Source organism: Lipotes vexillifer, unplaced genomic scaffold, assembly GCF_000442215.2.
Source record: "Lipotes vexillifer unplaced genomic scaffold, Lipotes_vexillifer_v1.1 scaffold308, whole genome shotgun sequence".
NCBI classification, from domain to species: Eukaryota; Metazoa; Chordata; class Mammalia; order Artiodactyla; family Lipotidae; genus Lipotes; species Lipotes vexillifer.
Genome location: NW_006792985.1, coordinates 979,377 through 995,708, shown reverse-complemented (window position 1 = coordinate 995,708; position 16,332 = coordinate 979,377). Strand labels below are relative to the sequence as shown.

The 16,332-nt window shown below is 41.0% G+C and overlaps 1 protein-coding gene across 2 annotated transcripts in view; it reads left to right on the top strand.

Moving 5' to 3' along the window:
* The window catches only part of MSRA (methionine sulfoxide reductase A), a 386,217-nt gene that overhangs the window by 255,493 nt on the left and 114,392 nt on the right, over positions 1-16,332 (top strand). The gene's annotated exons all lie outside the window — the stretch shown is intronic.

Genomic DNA, 16,332 nt, shown 5'->3' with positions numbered 1-16,332 from the left:
TTTATGGCTGTGTTGGGTCTTCATTTCTGTGCATGGGCTTTCTCTAGTTGTGGCAAGTGGGGGTCACTCTTCATCGCGGTGCGCAGGCCTCTCACTATCGCGGCCTCTGTTGTTGCGGAGCACAGGCTCCAGACGCGCAGGCTCAGTAATTATGGCTCACGGGCCCAGTTGCTCCATGGCATGTGGGATTTTCCCAGACCAGGGCTCGAACCTGTGTTGTCTGCATTGGCAGGCAGATTCTCAACCACTGCGCCACCAGGGAAGCCCATCTGTGGGTGATTTTAAAAAAAAAAGAACATAAAGGTAAAATGCAGTATCCAGTGGCTCTACAATGCTTGGGTTATTTAAATATTTCATTTGTCTTCTTTGGAATTCATTATATGGAGATATTAATATATTTGGGCTGTAAACGATGGTGGTCAGGAATTTTATTTGAATGCACACACAAGCAAAAATCTCGTGTTGGCAAATATCATTGTAATATTCAATAATGGAGTAATTTCCAGATTTCATCTTAACAGCCTTACAAGCACTGCTTTGCCAGTGTGATGATCTGATATTATGAGGCTTATGGACTGAAAAGTCCTGTATATCCGATGTGATTTTCATTTAGCAATCGGTCCATTAACGGAAATATTTTCCCTTTGGTGTCAGATTTTGGGGGAGTGGGTACGCCATGTTGGCTATTTCCTGATGAATGGATGTGTTTTTCCAAGTGTGCATTGTGCTTTGGGGTGGGACCTTACCAAGACGCCAGCAGCATAGGTTGGTGAGTCCTGAGTTCTGGTTCCACTTAATTAATGCCAGGGTGGTTTGCCAGAGGGCAAAGGTCAGAGCTAAGGCAAGAACAGCAAAATGATCAACGAGCCAGGGTCAGGCAGGTCCAGGATCCAGGTACATCCAGCAGGGTGGGTAAAGGCCAGGAAGGAGGCCAGGAGCAGGATCTCCATGACAGTGAAGTCTGGTTGACATGAGGGGATGAGTCCCTGGTGGGAGAGCAGTGAGGTATGGGGCAGGGGAGGTACAGGACTGGTAGGGCAAGAGTACTATCATGGGGAGGTTCTGATGCCACCCGCATTTGGACTACTGGACTGTCACATCATATGAGAACGGCAAGCCTAATGGCTTAGACACGCATGGCTCAAAGGGAAACTGACTGGTGAGCATCATAAATAAGGGTAGTGACAGCCAGGAGCTCATGCTGGGAAGCCTTTGGTCCAGATGGAGCAGCCATTCAGCCTCTTGGCTCTCAAAGCTGAGGGTCAGGCAGGATGCTGAGGGCTCCAGAGTTCTAAGTGGAGACACCTATCAGGAGCCCAGGCAAGCCTGAAGTCATGGAGGAGACAGGCTCCCCGCAGGCCCACAAGGCTGGGTATGTGGCCTTGGCCTGGCCACCTGTAGTGCCGTGTCCCGATACAACCACCTTATGCTTGACCCCCTCAAAATTTTCAAAGAGGGTGAAGTCTGTCATCCACTTCTCTCTCCTTACTTCTCTTAATATCTTACCCATTTTATCACATCTTTACTAGCACACCTCAGTTATTAGGTCACTAGTTCTGGCCCCTGAATCTCAGGGGAATTCCACCTTCAAAAGAACTTTAGGAGAACCTCTTGTTCTCCCCATCCCATGGATCAGATTTGTCTGAACTTTGCCTCAGTCCTCTTTGAAGTTCTTGGTTTACTATCTGTGTTAATTTGCTAAGGCTGCCATCATAAAGTATCACAGACTGGGTGGCTTAAACAACAGAAATTAATTCTCTCACAGTCCTGGAGGCTGGGAGTCTGAGTTGAAGGCATTGGCAGGGTTGGTTTCATCTTGGCTTGTCGATGGCTGTCTTTTCCTCATACAGTCTTCCCTCTGTGTGTGTCTGTGTCCTGATCTCCTCTTTGTATAAGAACACCAGTCAAATTGGATTAGGGCCCACCCAAATTACTTCATTTAATCTTTTTTTTTTTTTTTTCATTCTTACACACTTATTTATTTTATATATTGATAACACAGAGGCATATATCATTACTACTTCATTATTACTTCATTTAATCTTAATCTTTAAAGTGTCTTATCTCCAAAGGAAGTTACGCTCTGAAGTGTTGGAGGTTAGGACTTCAACATGTGAAGTGTGGGGAGGGGTGGGACACACTTTAGCCCATAACACTGTCCAATAATGTAACCGGTTGATGTGCTGTTCTTCCAGAGGTGTTTTTTTTTTTCCTAACAAGGTGTTCACAGGCTCATAGACTGGAAGAGACTTTAGAGGTCATCTGGTTCAATTCTGTGAGTCAGAAGATGAAGTTGGTAATGATGGAATGATGGGGGTCACAGACAATGGGACTGGAATGTCGAGTGACCTATTTTTTACACTGATATTTTGGACAAATTATACATGTAGGAGGCGAGTTTTTCTACCTTGTGTATGTTTGTTTCTGCTTAGAGTAGTGCTTCATGTAATATATACAGTCACACATATTAAATCACAAGATATCTGATCTCCCCGCATTATTATTAGAATTACTTTTTTAGATAGTTCAGTGTAATGGGCCATGGTAACAATCATTTTCTGCCTCGTAGGGTTTCCTAGGACCTTTCTGGAAATAGGGCCAGTGGAGTGATCATATGATCCAGTCCTGATCAATCAGTATCTTTTCCTGTTGTCAACAATGTTTGACCCAAAGAATAGGCATGTGACCCAAGCAGAACCAGCTGGAGTCCTTCCCTGGGACTGTCGTATGTTCTCAGTTTGTTGCAGCTGCCGGGGCGGGTGCTCTGTACGGGGAATGACGTGCCCACCAGAGAAGCGAGGGAGGAAGATGAGCAGAGACGCTGAGAGATGAGAGATGGGAGGAGAAAACCCTCAGGAGGCTCTGAGGCCCTGAGGCTCCTCATTCCTGCAGCTCTTCCTTCAATTCTGAGAGCTCTCCTGTGAGCTCTTCAAGCTACTAGGTATTCCCTTCCTTTTTTTAACTTGAGCTAGTTTGTTGGCTTTCTGTTACTTCCAACAACAACAAAAACCCTAACTAATCCACTTAACTCAATTTAAACAATGAGCATTATGCTCGATCATTACATTCAGTAACAGTTAACCGTGTTCATCTGGCTCCGTAAATCAGAGGTCTAAAGCCATTTGAATGGTTTTGTCACTGACTCAGACACCGAGGGGCGGACACTAGAAATTGTTTCTTCAAGACCTGTTGGAGGTTCCTTGGTAATTCAGAATTAGGATTTAGGATTTGGGACATATGGCCTGAGAACATATCAGATGCCTTTTCAATATTTCTGAAGTATTGTGAACGACAAGCATTCATTAATGACATTTATCTTCTGTCTGCTCTTTTTGCCAGGTATTCTGCTCAGTGGTGCTAGATCACTAAGTGGTCTGGAATAAGCAGCAGTATCCAACATTTTGGTTAACACACAGGGAAGATACATTTCTATAGGAAGAAAATAGTTAAATCCCAATAAACTGAGATCAAATGAGCATTCACATAAATGTGTGTAAGATCACAGACAAAAATGTTAACCTGGAATAATTAAAACAGGTATTGGTTAACCCTGGGAGATGAAAAGCAAAAATATAAGTTCATAAGAAGTCTGGTGTCAATGGATTTAATATTTCCAGGGGACTCTAAAACGTGTAATCATGTAATTTTTCTGAGGTAAGAGTATGAAGTCCACTTGCTAAAGGATGGGCATGTGGCAGGAGATAGCTGAGCTGCAGGTGAACTTGGCCATCTGAACACAACTTCTTAATTCTCTACCTGAAGTCACATGATGACTCTTACCACATTTCACAGTGAAAAGTGGCCCAGAAAAGAAAAACACCCAGTAGGGCAGGTGGGGGAGGTAGAGGCGTGTAAGACTGAATTACTCTTACTCAGAAGATGGACGTTTGTAAGGGCAGAAGCATGTTGGCTTTGGTGGAGACTCTGGTCTGTGAAGCAGTAGGTCCATTGTAGGTTCTTTTCAGAAACAAGAGTGAGTGATTCCTCCACCTGCTTGAAGAATGCTCTTACCTGTACCAGAATTACTTATCAACAAAAAGACAAAACTTAAGTACAAGTTGAGATGACATTGATCTTTGATGTGATGATAGGCCCACCCCGGACACACACGATTCTCAACAGCAACAGACCTCAAGAGAAATGTATTTTAATTAGCATGTTGAAAGGCTTTACTGCTTTGTTTATAAAGTTATGAAGGATTTGCAGGGGCCACTAAAAATCTTTAGTTATAGTTTACTTCACTTTTGTGGGAGAAGCAATATCCTTGAGTGGTATTAGCAAGTGCGGGGTTCTTGCTAATGACAAGGGTCTAATATAGTAGAAACAGCAAGAATTTAAGCTTAATTAAATCAGATCTTCACGGTATAGACCAGACAGAGAAAATCCTGCACGTTCTTCCCTGCTTCAGGGTTCTAAAGCAGCTCTCACAGTATCTGTCCCAGTGGCAAGGAGGAAATATCCCCATGGTCCACCAGTTTGAAGGGAGCAGAGCTGGTCAGAGCTGTCAGAAAGTGTGGGCTTTTAAAGTGACAGGGGGCCCAAGACCTGTTATTCCACAGCCAACAGGCAGTGAGTCCTGAGAGAGTACTGCTCCATGGATTCGCTTCAGGTGAAGTTTACAGATGACTGGCCAGTAAATGGAATAGTCTTTTCTCTGAATTTACCACAAAACCTCTGCTTTTGCCGAAGCATTCAGATGCCACTGTTTAAGCTAATACGTCCTGTTCTGGCTTCGTCTTACTCACGGGACAAATACAGTTCCTCCAGCCTCCTAAGGATAGTGTGCCCCTTCCTGACCGTGTGGTCCCCAAACCCCCCCGGTCTCCAGACAGCATGGCAGGGCCCGACATTTAGATTTGGGTTCTGGCACCAGAAGGACCTCTTCCCAACCTCACGACCTTGACCAAGATACTTACTCAGTCTGGAACTCTGTTTTCTCATCTACAAAAAAGGGATAGTAATATCTATCCTGCGTACTCCTTGGGTTGTCATAAGAATGAAATGAAATTATGTGAAAATCACTTGAAAATGTCAAGAACCATGCAGGTGGCCGCTGTGTCGTTGTGTTCTTCTCAACACAACAGTACAGCTTCACCCGTTTTATTTAGTTATTTTTATATCCTTGATTTCTGTGGGAAAATATTTACCCTCTGCTTACTAAAGGGTGGGTTTTCTACCCACAAAGGTTCTTTTGTACTTCCTGCTAGTTGGAAAGATTTCAACACTGTTTGTGTTCTCGTTCTATGATGAAACTGCTGGCGGTGAGGGTGATGAGACTGGTGGGCAGAAACCTCCTCGCGTTTGCTGCTGACACAGTGCTCAGAAGAACCAGATAAGATCCCAGCGTCTCATGCTTGCTCTGTAGCCCTGTACCTAGCATGCTCTGCGCATGAATTCCATCGTTTCGGTCCTCCTATTCCTGCCGGAGGAGGCAGGGCCCAGACCTTGTACCTTGAGCCAAGCCACAAGCACACAAGTGCACAGTGTGGAGACTCAGCTTTGCCTGACTTGATCCCATAAACCTGACTTCTTGATTCCAGCCTGTTTCACTCTCCTCGATCCTGGGGAAAGGACAGCAGCACCATTTAGGAAGCACCCCTTACGGGCCAGTCTTTGTGGTAGATGCTTTATACATATCATTTCATTTAACCCTTGCCGTAATCTTATGAATTGGGGTTCACTGTCTTCGCTTAACAGAAGAGAAGAAATGAGGTTCCAGAAGACTGACAGTCTTGCTTGATGTTGTTGGCAATATTTGGACACATCTCCGACTAAAGCCCAAATCTATTTTCTTTCCCGTACACCAGAGGGGTCCATGCTTCTTGACTAGGAGGACCTCTTCTAAGGATAAACATTTTTCAGGATCCCCCATGTGATATAGTTGTGCCCTTAGTAACCTTTTTAAAGCAAATATATGAAAATGCTACTGCAACTTTAATCACTTTAAACTGAATGCCTGTTTTATTAACTAGCACAATGTCACGTACCTCTGGAAAATGGAAATGCCTACATGCATAACGCATTCCACAGCCTCTAGGCCATGCCTGCTGCACAGTTGGATTGGACCTCTAGTAGTAGCTCCCGGCCTTCCCAGGGGCTGGGGCCGCAGGTGGGGAACTGCTCTGGGTAATGGTGGCCTTTCTGCAGAGGCCTTCTGGCTGAGACTGCGAGCTGACCCCAATATCAGTTTCCCTACTTTTGAAGGATTGGAATTTTAGCTGGGTGTGCAACCACCAATAAAGACTAAATTTCCCAGACTCATTATGACTAAGTATAGCCACATGTCTGAATTCTGACTACCAGAGCACGAGTACCAGTGATGGTGTCAAATTCCGGGTTCGGTACACTTAGAGGAAAGGCCATTCTCCTCTTCTTTCTTCCTTCCTGCAAGTTACTTGTGGATGCAGTGATGAACCGTCTTAGACCACAGGGGTGGAGGCCTCACCCTTGTAACTGAGGAGCTAGCTACAAGATCGAAGGCTCCAGAGTCAGTCTCCCAGGCTGGACTCTTTATGCAAGAACTTCTTTAAGCTATTGTTATTTTGGTTCATTTTAGGCCTTCTTTTCTTTTTCTTTCTTTTTTTTCCTTACAACAGCTGAACTAATCCTTACTAAAATTGCCTTCAACTGTAAGCTGGTGATGAACTCCCAGTCACTCCTCTGAAGATCTTAATTAAAATGCTTCCTTAATTAAAACAGCTTTAATCAAATCTGTTAAGAGCATGGACTCTGGGGTTAGAGGATATGGCTTTAACCAGGCCTGCCACGTACTAGCCTTGTGGCCTGGGGAGGTTACATCACTCACCGCCTCCTTTCTGTCTGTCTCTGCCTGACCGCTGGGTCGTGGCTCTCATTACTCTCATCTGGCTGCCACAGTCGCCTCCTAACTGGCCTTGCCCCTTTCCCAATCCAGTACCCAGAATGATCCGTCAAAAACACGAAAAAAAAGTATGTCCCTCTGCTGCCTTTTCTTTGGGCTGATACACACTCAGCTGTACCATGGCAGCCCGGCCTGGGATCAGCTGACTGGCGCCTCCTGTTCCAGCCTCAGGTCCTGCCCTCACGCACTGCATGTCTGCGTTGTGGCCTGCGTTCGCCCCATTCCTGGAAAACACAGGCGCTCCCTTGCTGGGCCCATACCCACTGCTCCATCTGCCCACAGCTGTTGGTGTGATTGGCTCCTTCCTTTCCTTCAGCTTAAAGAGTCACGTCTTCAGAGAGGTCTTCGCTGACCCGCCCTAACTAAAGGAGGCTCTCCAGCCCTCCTCCCGGCTTTTGCCATCACTGCTCTCTCTTTTCTTCCTAACACTTATCACAGGGTGGACTGATTTGTCTGTTTGTTGTTTATTAACTGTCTCCTCTTCTAGAAAGTAAGCTTCATATGAATTATTTTTTCATTGAACAAATGAATGAACGAACCTCAGTTTTCCCATCTGTAAAACGGTTTCTCTCCCATCAGTGTCCGTCAAGAGGTATGAAGGAATGTAGTCTGTTGTGCAGAGCCCCGTGCCGGGCACAGAATAAGCATGTCATCTATAATAGCCACCATCCTCATCCTGCCCGTGTAAGAGCCATTTCATCCGCTCCCATTTGTTGGCCTTGCTCTCTCTTGAACCCCAGTATTTCTCCATTTCTTTCCCTCTCATTTTCCCCATCTTATGTTTTGAATACGCTTGATCATTTCCTATGCTTGGTTCATACCCTTCAACCTCAATCCAGTGCTCAGCATCCCTTTCCCTCCCACATCCCCCCTCCCCCCTCCCACAGGGAGCTCCCAGGTGTCCTCAGAAGCTTCAAGTGGCTGTCGCCATGGGCCACACTGTCTCTGGTGTTGGTTTCATGGAGCCCTAGGACCACACACCCTGGCTTGCTGCCTCACCCTCAGAGCCAAGAGTAGGGGATTAATGTAGTTCCTCAGCCCGTGGTTGAGACTAGAGACCCTAAGGACTCTTCTCCATTCAGTGTCCGTGGACCACACATCCCCCTCCCAGCACAGCCCCGCACTCACTGTGCAGCATCGCTCGAGGTGCGTGGTTCCCCGAGAATCTGCGGTGGGGCTGGTCTGCTCCAACTTTAGCAGGTTTGCTTCATAGCCTCTTTCCAGGTGCACCATAGAGAAGCCAGTGCCTGGTGCTGTCTATCAGGGAATATTAATTGAAGAGAGAAAAATCCCCTTTTCCTTCTGTTTCTCATCAAGTTGGCAATTAAGTGCTGGTGTTCATATATTTGAACTGCCAAATTAATATCTGAACTTCGTTGTGCTGACCCTTTTAAGTTGGTCTTTTAAAATAAGTCACCAGTTGTGAAGGACTATCCTTTTTTTAGCCCACGTACAAGGAATCCATCATCTGCAAATAATTAGACAGTGGGAATTATATTGTATTGCTAATGAGCAGATGTGCATACTTATAGTGGAGGAACAGCTGCACACATACAAAATGCAAAAAAGTCCCAAACCCAGCATTATGAATTCTGAAAGAGATTTCATTCTTTTAAGAATTTCAGAAACAGGAAAAAAAGAAACAAAGAATTTAACTGATATTTTTCTTTATTAATTGTTCTTTGAGTCATACTCTTCCTTGCATAACATTATCATATATGTACACAGTATCTTTGCTATTTGCAAATGTGCTATTTGCACTTTCAAATCCCTCTCTCATATAATACTATAGAGCTTATATTTAACATTTTTCCTCTGCCTTTCTAGTGCTTTAAGGGTTTGGTGCCTCCAGACTCAATGACAGACTCCTACTGGGTATTTACTCTGGGCTGGGCATGATGCTAGCTTCTTATGTGTATGTGATCCCATTTGATCCTTAAAGTAACCCGTGAGTAGGTGGTCTTAAACCCATTTTACAGATGAACAGACAGGCCCAGAGAGGTGAAGTGATTTTCCATGAGCCAGTTAGTGCTTTATTGTCAGAGCTGGGGTTTGGACCTAAAAGTTCAATTTCAAACCTTGTGTTATTTATGGTACATCATCCTACATTGTTACAGGATGTTATCAGCCAACGGAAAACACAGCCACACCGTAACTGGAAACAGCAGCACATTATCCAATGAAGAGTATCTGTCCTAACAAGCTCCTTATAATACATATTACAATTTTATAACCTGTTAAGGATTTTCAAGATTAAGAAGTTCAAATAGGCTTTTTTTAGGCTATAAATCAAAATTTATTTGTAATGGATAGTGTGGTAGCAGAGGTTAGGAATGCTAATATCTTTTGGCAGCCTATACCAAGGGCAGGTGTCCAAGAATTTCTTTTGAAAGTTGTGATTAGGGTCAGTAAGTTCAAACAGGCTTTTGAGAACTTTTAGCCAGGAAGAATTCCACATATTTGAGATAGGAGAGTTTAGGTCATTTAAACTTTGCTGATCAATTCCTGAAATAATATAAAATCAATAAGAAGAAATGAAGTCAGAAGAATTACATTACTTCACATAAAAGAGTATTAAATTAGATAAGAGAAGAAAGTCAGAGCTGATAACATTGGCAGGAACTAGAATTTCCAGGTTCTTAAATGGCAGGCTAGGCTATTCAGATCACCTTCTCATCAAAAGCAACTCAAAATGTTGGATAAGATATAAAAACATATTAAAAGCATCACATCAAAATACCGACAAAATAATTAGGCATTACCATGTAAAATCGAAGGGAACAGGGCTTCCCTGATGGTGCAGTGGTTGAGAGTCCGCCTGCCGATGCAGGGGACACAGGTTCGTGCCCTGGTCTGGGAAGATCCCACATGCCGCGGAGCAGCTGGGCCCGTGGGCCGCTGAGCCTGTGCGTCTGGAGCCTGTGCTCCGCAACAGGAGAGGCCACAACAGTGAGAGGCCCGCGTACCGCCAAAAAAAAAAAAAAAAAAAAAAAAAATTGAAGGGAACAGGAATCCAGACTGGTAAGCAGGGGACTAAAACACCTTTGCTCTAGGGAATTTGCCAATTCCAGAAGAGTTGAGTCTTAAGGACCTTATTAAGGATATAGAGACTGTGACCAATGCAATTAAAGCACTCGATCTAATGGACATATATAAAACACTGTACCCTACACCTTCTTAATCACACATGGAAATGTACTAAGCCACAGAGTCTCAATATGTTGTAGAGGGACTAAAATCATGGAGATTGTGTTTCTCTTATCATAATGTGATTATGCTGGAAATCAATAGCAAAAAGATATGTAGAAAATCCTTTTATGTTAGAATAGAAGAAATTTTATGATTATCTTATGGATCAAAGATAAGCCATAATGGAAATCAGAAACTATTATGAACTGACTGGTAATTAAAACACTACTCTTCAAAACTTACAGGGCATGGCTAAAGCCATTCTTAGAAGGAAATACAGAGTCTTAAATTCTTACATTGGAGGTGGTGAAAGACAGAGCTCAGCATCCATCTCAAGAACTTAGAAAGTCAGCAACAACATAAACCAAACAATGAAGAAGAAAGAAATAATGAAGAACAGAAGTAAATGGAATAGGAAATAAAAAAGTAGTAGAGAGGATAAAGGAAGCCAGAAATTGATATTTCAAAGTGGCTAATAAAATTGATAAAACATTGGTTAGTTGATCAAGGCAAAAATGAGGTCACAAATACCCATTGCTGGGAAGAAAAAACGGGATATCACTGCAGGTAGGCAACTTTACGTCAATACATTTGAAAAGTTAGATAATCAGATAAGACAGAGTCCTTAAAAATACAACAAAACTGGGAATTCCCTGGCAGTCCAAAGCACCGGGTAGGACTCGGTGCTTTCACTGCCGTGGCCTGTGTTCAATTCCTGGTTGGGGAACTAAGATCCTGCAAGCTGTGTGACATGGCCAAAAACGAAACAAAACTGAATAGACCTATAATCATTAAGAAATTGAATCAGTATTTTAAAAGCATCTCATAAAAATAACTCAGCTGGAGTTTTTTTGTTGTGTTACTTTTGTGGATCTTTAACGCTGATTCTCATGTTTATTTGGAAAGGCAAAAGTTTAAGAAAAGCAGAGACACTCTTGCATAAGAACAAGAGGATGGGAGGATTTGTTCTTCCGGATATCAAGATTTATTATAAAGCACATACTACCCAAAGCAATCTACAGATTAAATGCGATCCCTATCCAAATACCTATGATATTTTTCACAGATCTAGAACAAATAATCTTAAAAGTTATATGGAAGCACAAAAGACCCCAAATTGCCAGAGCAAACAATCTGGAGAAAAAAGAACAAACCTGGAGGTATCGTGGTCCCTGACTTCAGACTATAACACAAAACTACAGGAATCAAAGCAGCATGGTGCTGGCACAAAAATAGACACATGGATAAATGGAACAGGATAGAGATCCCAGAATAAACCCACGCACCTATGGTCAATTAAGCTGTGACAAAGGAGGCAAGAATGTAGAATGGAGAAAAGACAGTCTTCAGTAAGTGGTGCTGGGAACACTGGACAGCTACATGTAGAACAATGAGATTAGAACACTCCCTAACACCACATACAAAAATAAACTCAAAATGGATTAAAGACCTAAATGTAAGACCTGAAACCATATAACTCCCAGAAGAGAGCATAGGCAGAACACTCTTTGACATGAATTGTAGCAATTTTCTTTTGCTCTGTCTCCTAAGGCAAAAGAAATAAAAGCAAAAGTAAACAAATGGAACCTAATTAAACTTAAAAGCTTTTACACAGTAGAGGAAACCACTGACAGAATGAAAAGACAACCTACTGAATGGGAGAAAATATTTGCAAATGATGTGACTGATAAGGGGTTAATATCTAAAATATATAAACAGCTCATACAACTCAATATTGATAAACAAACAATCCAATTAAAAAATAAGCAGAAGACCTGAATAGACATTTTTCCAAAGAAGGTATACAGGTAGCTAACAGGCACATGAAAGATACACAACATTGCTAATTGTTAGAGAAATGCAAAACAAAACTGCAGTGAGGTGCCACCTCACACCTGTCAGAATGACTGACATCAAAAAGTGTACACGTAAATGTTGGCTAGGATGTGGAGAAAAGGGAGCCCTTGTACACTGTTGGTGGGAATGTAAATTGGTGCAGCCACTATGGAAAACAGTATGGAAGTTCCTCAGAAAACTAAACATAGAACTACCATATGATCCAGCAGTTCCACTCTTGTATGTGTATCTGACAAAAATGAAAACACTAACTCAAAAAGATACATGCACCCCAGTGTTCATAGCAGCGTTATTTACAATAGCTAAGATACAGAAGCAACCCAAGTGTCCATCAACAGATGAATGGATAGAGAAGTTGTGGTATATATATATATATATATATATATATACACACACACACACACACACACACACAATGGAATATTACTCAGCCATAAAAATGATATTCTTCCATTTGCAACAATATGGATGGACCTAGAGGGTATTTTATGCTTAGTGAAATAAGTCAGACAGAGAAAGACAAATACTTCATGTTTTCACCTATGTGTGGAATCTAAAAAATAACACAAACAAATGTATATAACAAAACAAAAACAGACTCACAGATAGAGAGAACAAACTAGTGCTTACCAGTGGGGAGAGGGGAGGAGGGGGGCAAGATAGGGGTATGGGATTGAGAGTATAAACTATTATGTATAAAATAAATAAGCAACAAGGATCTATTGTACAGCACAGGGCAATATAGTAATTATTTTGTAATTTCATTTTTTTTTAACTTTGGAAAGTTGATATTTCATTTTAAAAAATTTTTTATTAAAGTGTAGTTGATTTACAAAGTTGTGTTTCAGGTGTACAGCAAAGTGATTCAGTTATACATATACATATATCCACTCGTTTTAAGATTCTTTTCCCTATAGGTCACTACAGAGAATTGAGTAGAGTTCCCTGAGCTATACAGTAGGTCCTTATTAGTTACATATTTTGTATATAGTAGTTTAAATGAAGTATAGTCTATAAAAAATATTGAATCACTATGCTGTACACCTGAAATTAATATAATATTATAAATCAACTATTATTCAGTAAAAATAAGTTTAAAAAGAAAATCTAAAATATTGTAAGAAGAGTGAAAAAAAAAAGTAAATTCCAAGTAGATTACAGACCTAAATGTGAAAACAAAACTACAAAACTTCAAGTAGATAATATCATTATGATCTTGGGTTTGAGAAGCATTTCTTAAACAAGATACATAAAGCACTAACCATAAGGGAAACTATTTGATAAATTTAACTGTATTAAAATCGCAACTTTGGTTCATCAAGAAACTCATAAAGAAAATGTAAGGATCAGAAGATTATATTTGCCAAAGTATTAATATCCAAGATACATAAAAAGTAGATTTTAAAATTATCTCCAGTAGATTTTAAAAAATGCAGACCACTGAATAGAAAAATGGACAAAGGACTTATAATGGTGAGGAAACATGAAATGATAATCTATGCCATTATCAATCAAGGAAATGCAAATTAAGGTCAAGTGAGATTTCATTACACACCAAGCATACCGACAAAAAGTGAAAAGTCTGACATTAACAGACTTTAATGAATTGGCAGACATTTAGAGCTCTGACAACTCTCATGAATTGATATGGGTTTATAAATTAGTACACCTACTCTGGGAAATGGTTCAACATCTAGTTAAGTTGAGGACATGCAAAGCCAACAAGCCAACAATTTTATTTCTAGGTATGTACTCAAGAGAAATGTATACATATATAACAGAATGCAGGTCAAGAATGTACTTAGCAGCCCCAAGCTGGTAATGTTCATCAGCAGTAGAATGGATAAATCAGTTATGATCTGTTCATACAAAGGGATATTACAAAGCAATGAAAACGAAGAAAATAGAAGAACCTCATGAACATAACAGTAAGTGAAAGATTAAAACCACAGAATAGGGCTTCCCTGGTGGCACAGTGGCTGAGAGTCCGCCTGCCGATGCAGGGGACACGGGTTCGTGCCCCGGTCCTGGAAGATCCCACGTGCCGCAGAGCGGCTGGGCCCGTGAGCCATGGCCACTGAGCCTGCGCGTCCGGAGCCTGTGCTCCGCAACGGGAGAGGCCACAGCAGTGAGAGGCCCGCGTACCGCAAAACAAAAACAAAAACAAAAACAAAAAACCCACAGAATAACTTCATTGATGTAAATTTCAAAAAAATAGGAGATTACTGTTACAAAAATCAGGTGTGGGTACTACTGGAGAGAGAGAGGGAAGGTATTGTCATCAGTAGGGACACATGGAGGGCCTCCAGGGGTGCTGACAATTCTCTGTTTCTTGACATGAGTGGTGGTTATATGAGTATTCACTTTATAATAAGTATAATAATATTACATATTGCAACATTATATATAGTATGATAGCATTAATGTAAATACTTTAATAAACTGCATTTATGTTTTATGAACTTTTGTACATTTATGTATCTTTCTGTAATCAGATCTAGAAATTACAAAGGTTAATATATTGATTGCTGTTCCTGTTAATAATATGAGCAATGCCCATGATGAAAGAATAACTTTGTGAATGTGTATGCATATGCGTGCTTGGTACTGATTCAAATGTAAACATCTTATAAATCTCATTTACATGCCTAATGTTCTGTAGGGGAGTACTTTGGCTGACTCATTGCTACAAAACTTTAAGATTTATATAGGAAATAGTGACATAGAAATTTTAATATTTTGAAAGTTTTCATACATTTTGATGATAATTTGAACATTTCAAGATTCATTATTTGGTCAGACTTGGGAGTTTGTAGCATAAGTGGTTATGGAGTCCCAGACATTCTAATAAAGATATAATAATTTAAAATATTTCCTTTGACTGGCCAGAAATAGAATTTCTCTTTCATAAAAGCAAAAACTATGCTAAGATAAATTATTTTTGCCTTTTAGGAAGACATCACCACATCTTTTCAAAATAATTTATCTATGATTATAGAAGTAATGTTTTTTCATTACTGAAACTCAAACCCTTCCTTTTAGGTACAGCGTGAATATTTGACACCTCTGTTATATAGCAATTTTCTTTTATCTCTTTTGAGATACATTGCATTAAAAGATAGAAACAATATTGTGGAAATAGTAGGGAACACAGAATACTTTCTTTCAGAAGAGAGCCATGTAATATCTTTCATAGTTCACTATTTTCTACTTCAGTTTTTTTGCTTAAGTGATATATAATTTACAAATTGAGATAGTAGTGGATAAGAGCATGGCTTTGCAGTTAGCACTGCAGTTAGCACTTTGCAGATCCAGCACTGGCCCTGGGCAGGTGCTCAACCTTTCTCTGAGTGTTATTCAGTGTTTTAACTTTAAAATGAGATGTCATTTAAAATGGACAGAATTAATTTTCAGTCAGGTAATGTGAGATTATTCCATATTAATAAGACTTGTCTCAAACACCTGAGCTAAAGTCCGAGTGTGCCAGGAGGAAGGGTCACATGGGTGATAATAAGAGGTGCCAGCTGTTGCTGTGAGGGATGCAGGTTCATCTACCTGTTGGAGGACTTCAGAACCCTGTGATGTTTTGCCCCCGTGGAGGCCCTGTTCTCCAGCAGGAGGCAGGAGGTCATCCTTGAAGCAGCACTCCACCAGTGCCACTCATCTGTGGTGGTCTTCCTGTGCCATCTCCGGGGAGGTGGGGTCAGTTTAAGAAGCAAGGAGTAGAGGTGCTGACTCTGTTCATGTATTTGGAATGTTTGAAGTTCTTTTTTTTCTTGCTTTTAAAAAAATTTTATTTTATTGATGTATAGTTGATTTACAATGCTGTGTTAGTCCTGGTGTACAGCAAAGTGATTGTTATATGTATATATAATAGTTTGCATCTGCTAATCCCAAACTCCCAATCCATCCCTCCCCCACACCCCCTTGGCAACCACCAGTCTGTTCTCTATGTCTGTGAGTCTGTTTCTGTTTCGTAAATAAGTTCGTTTGTGTCATATTTTAGATTCCACATATAAGGGATATCATACGGTGTTTGTCTTTCTCTTTCTGACTTACTTCACTTAGCATGATAATCTCTAGGTGCATCCATGTTGCTGCAAATGGCATTATTTCATTCTTTCTCTATGGCTGAGTAGTATTCTGTTGTACATATGTACTACAGCTTCTTTATCCATGGAGTGTTTGAAGTTCTGAGTCATTCATTGGTTGTTTCATTATTCATTGAGAGAAATTTTGAAGAAGCAGTTAGGAGTGTTCAAAATCTAGTAAACAGAGTTATAGCAGCTAAGCCTCTGCTTATGCTAATCTCACAAAGTGAATTAAATACAGTGGAGACATACCATCCTGAATGCGACATTTTAGCATGTAGGCCAGTGGTCTTTCTCTGAGAATGGTGGCCCTTG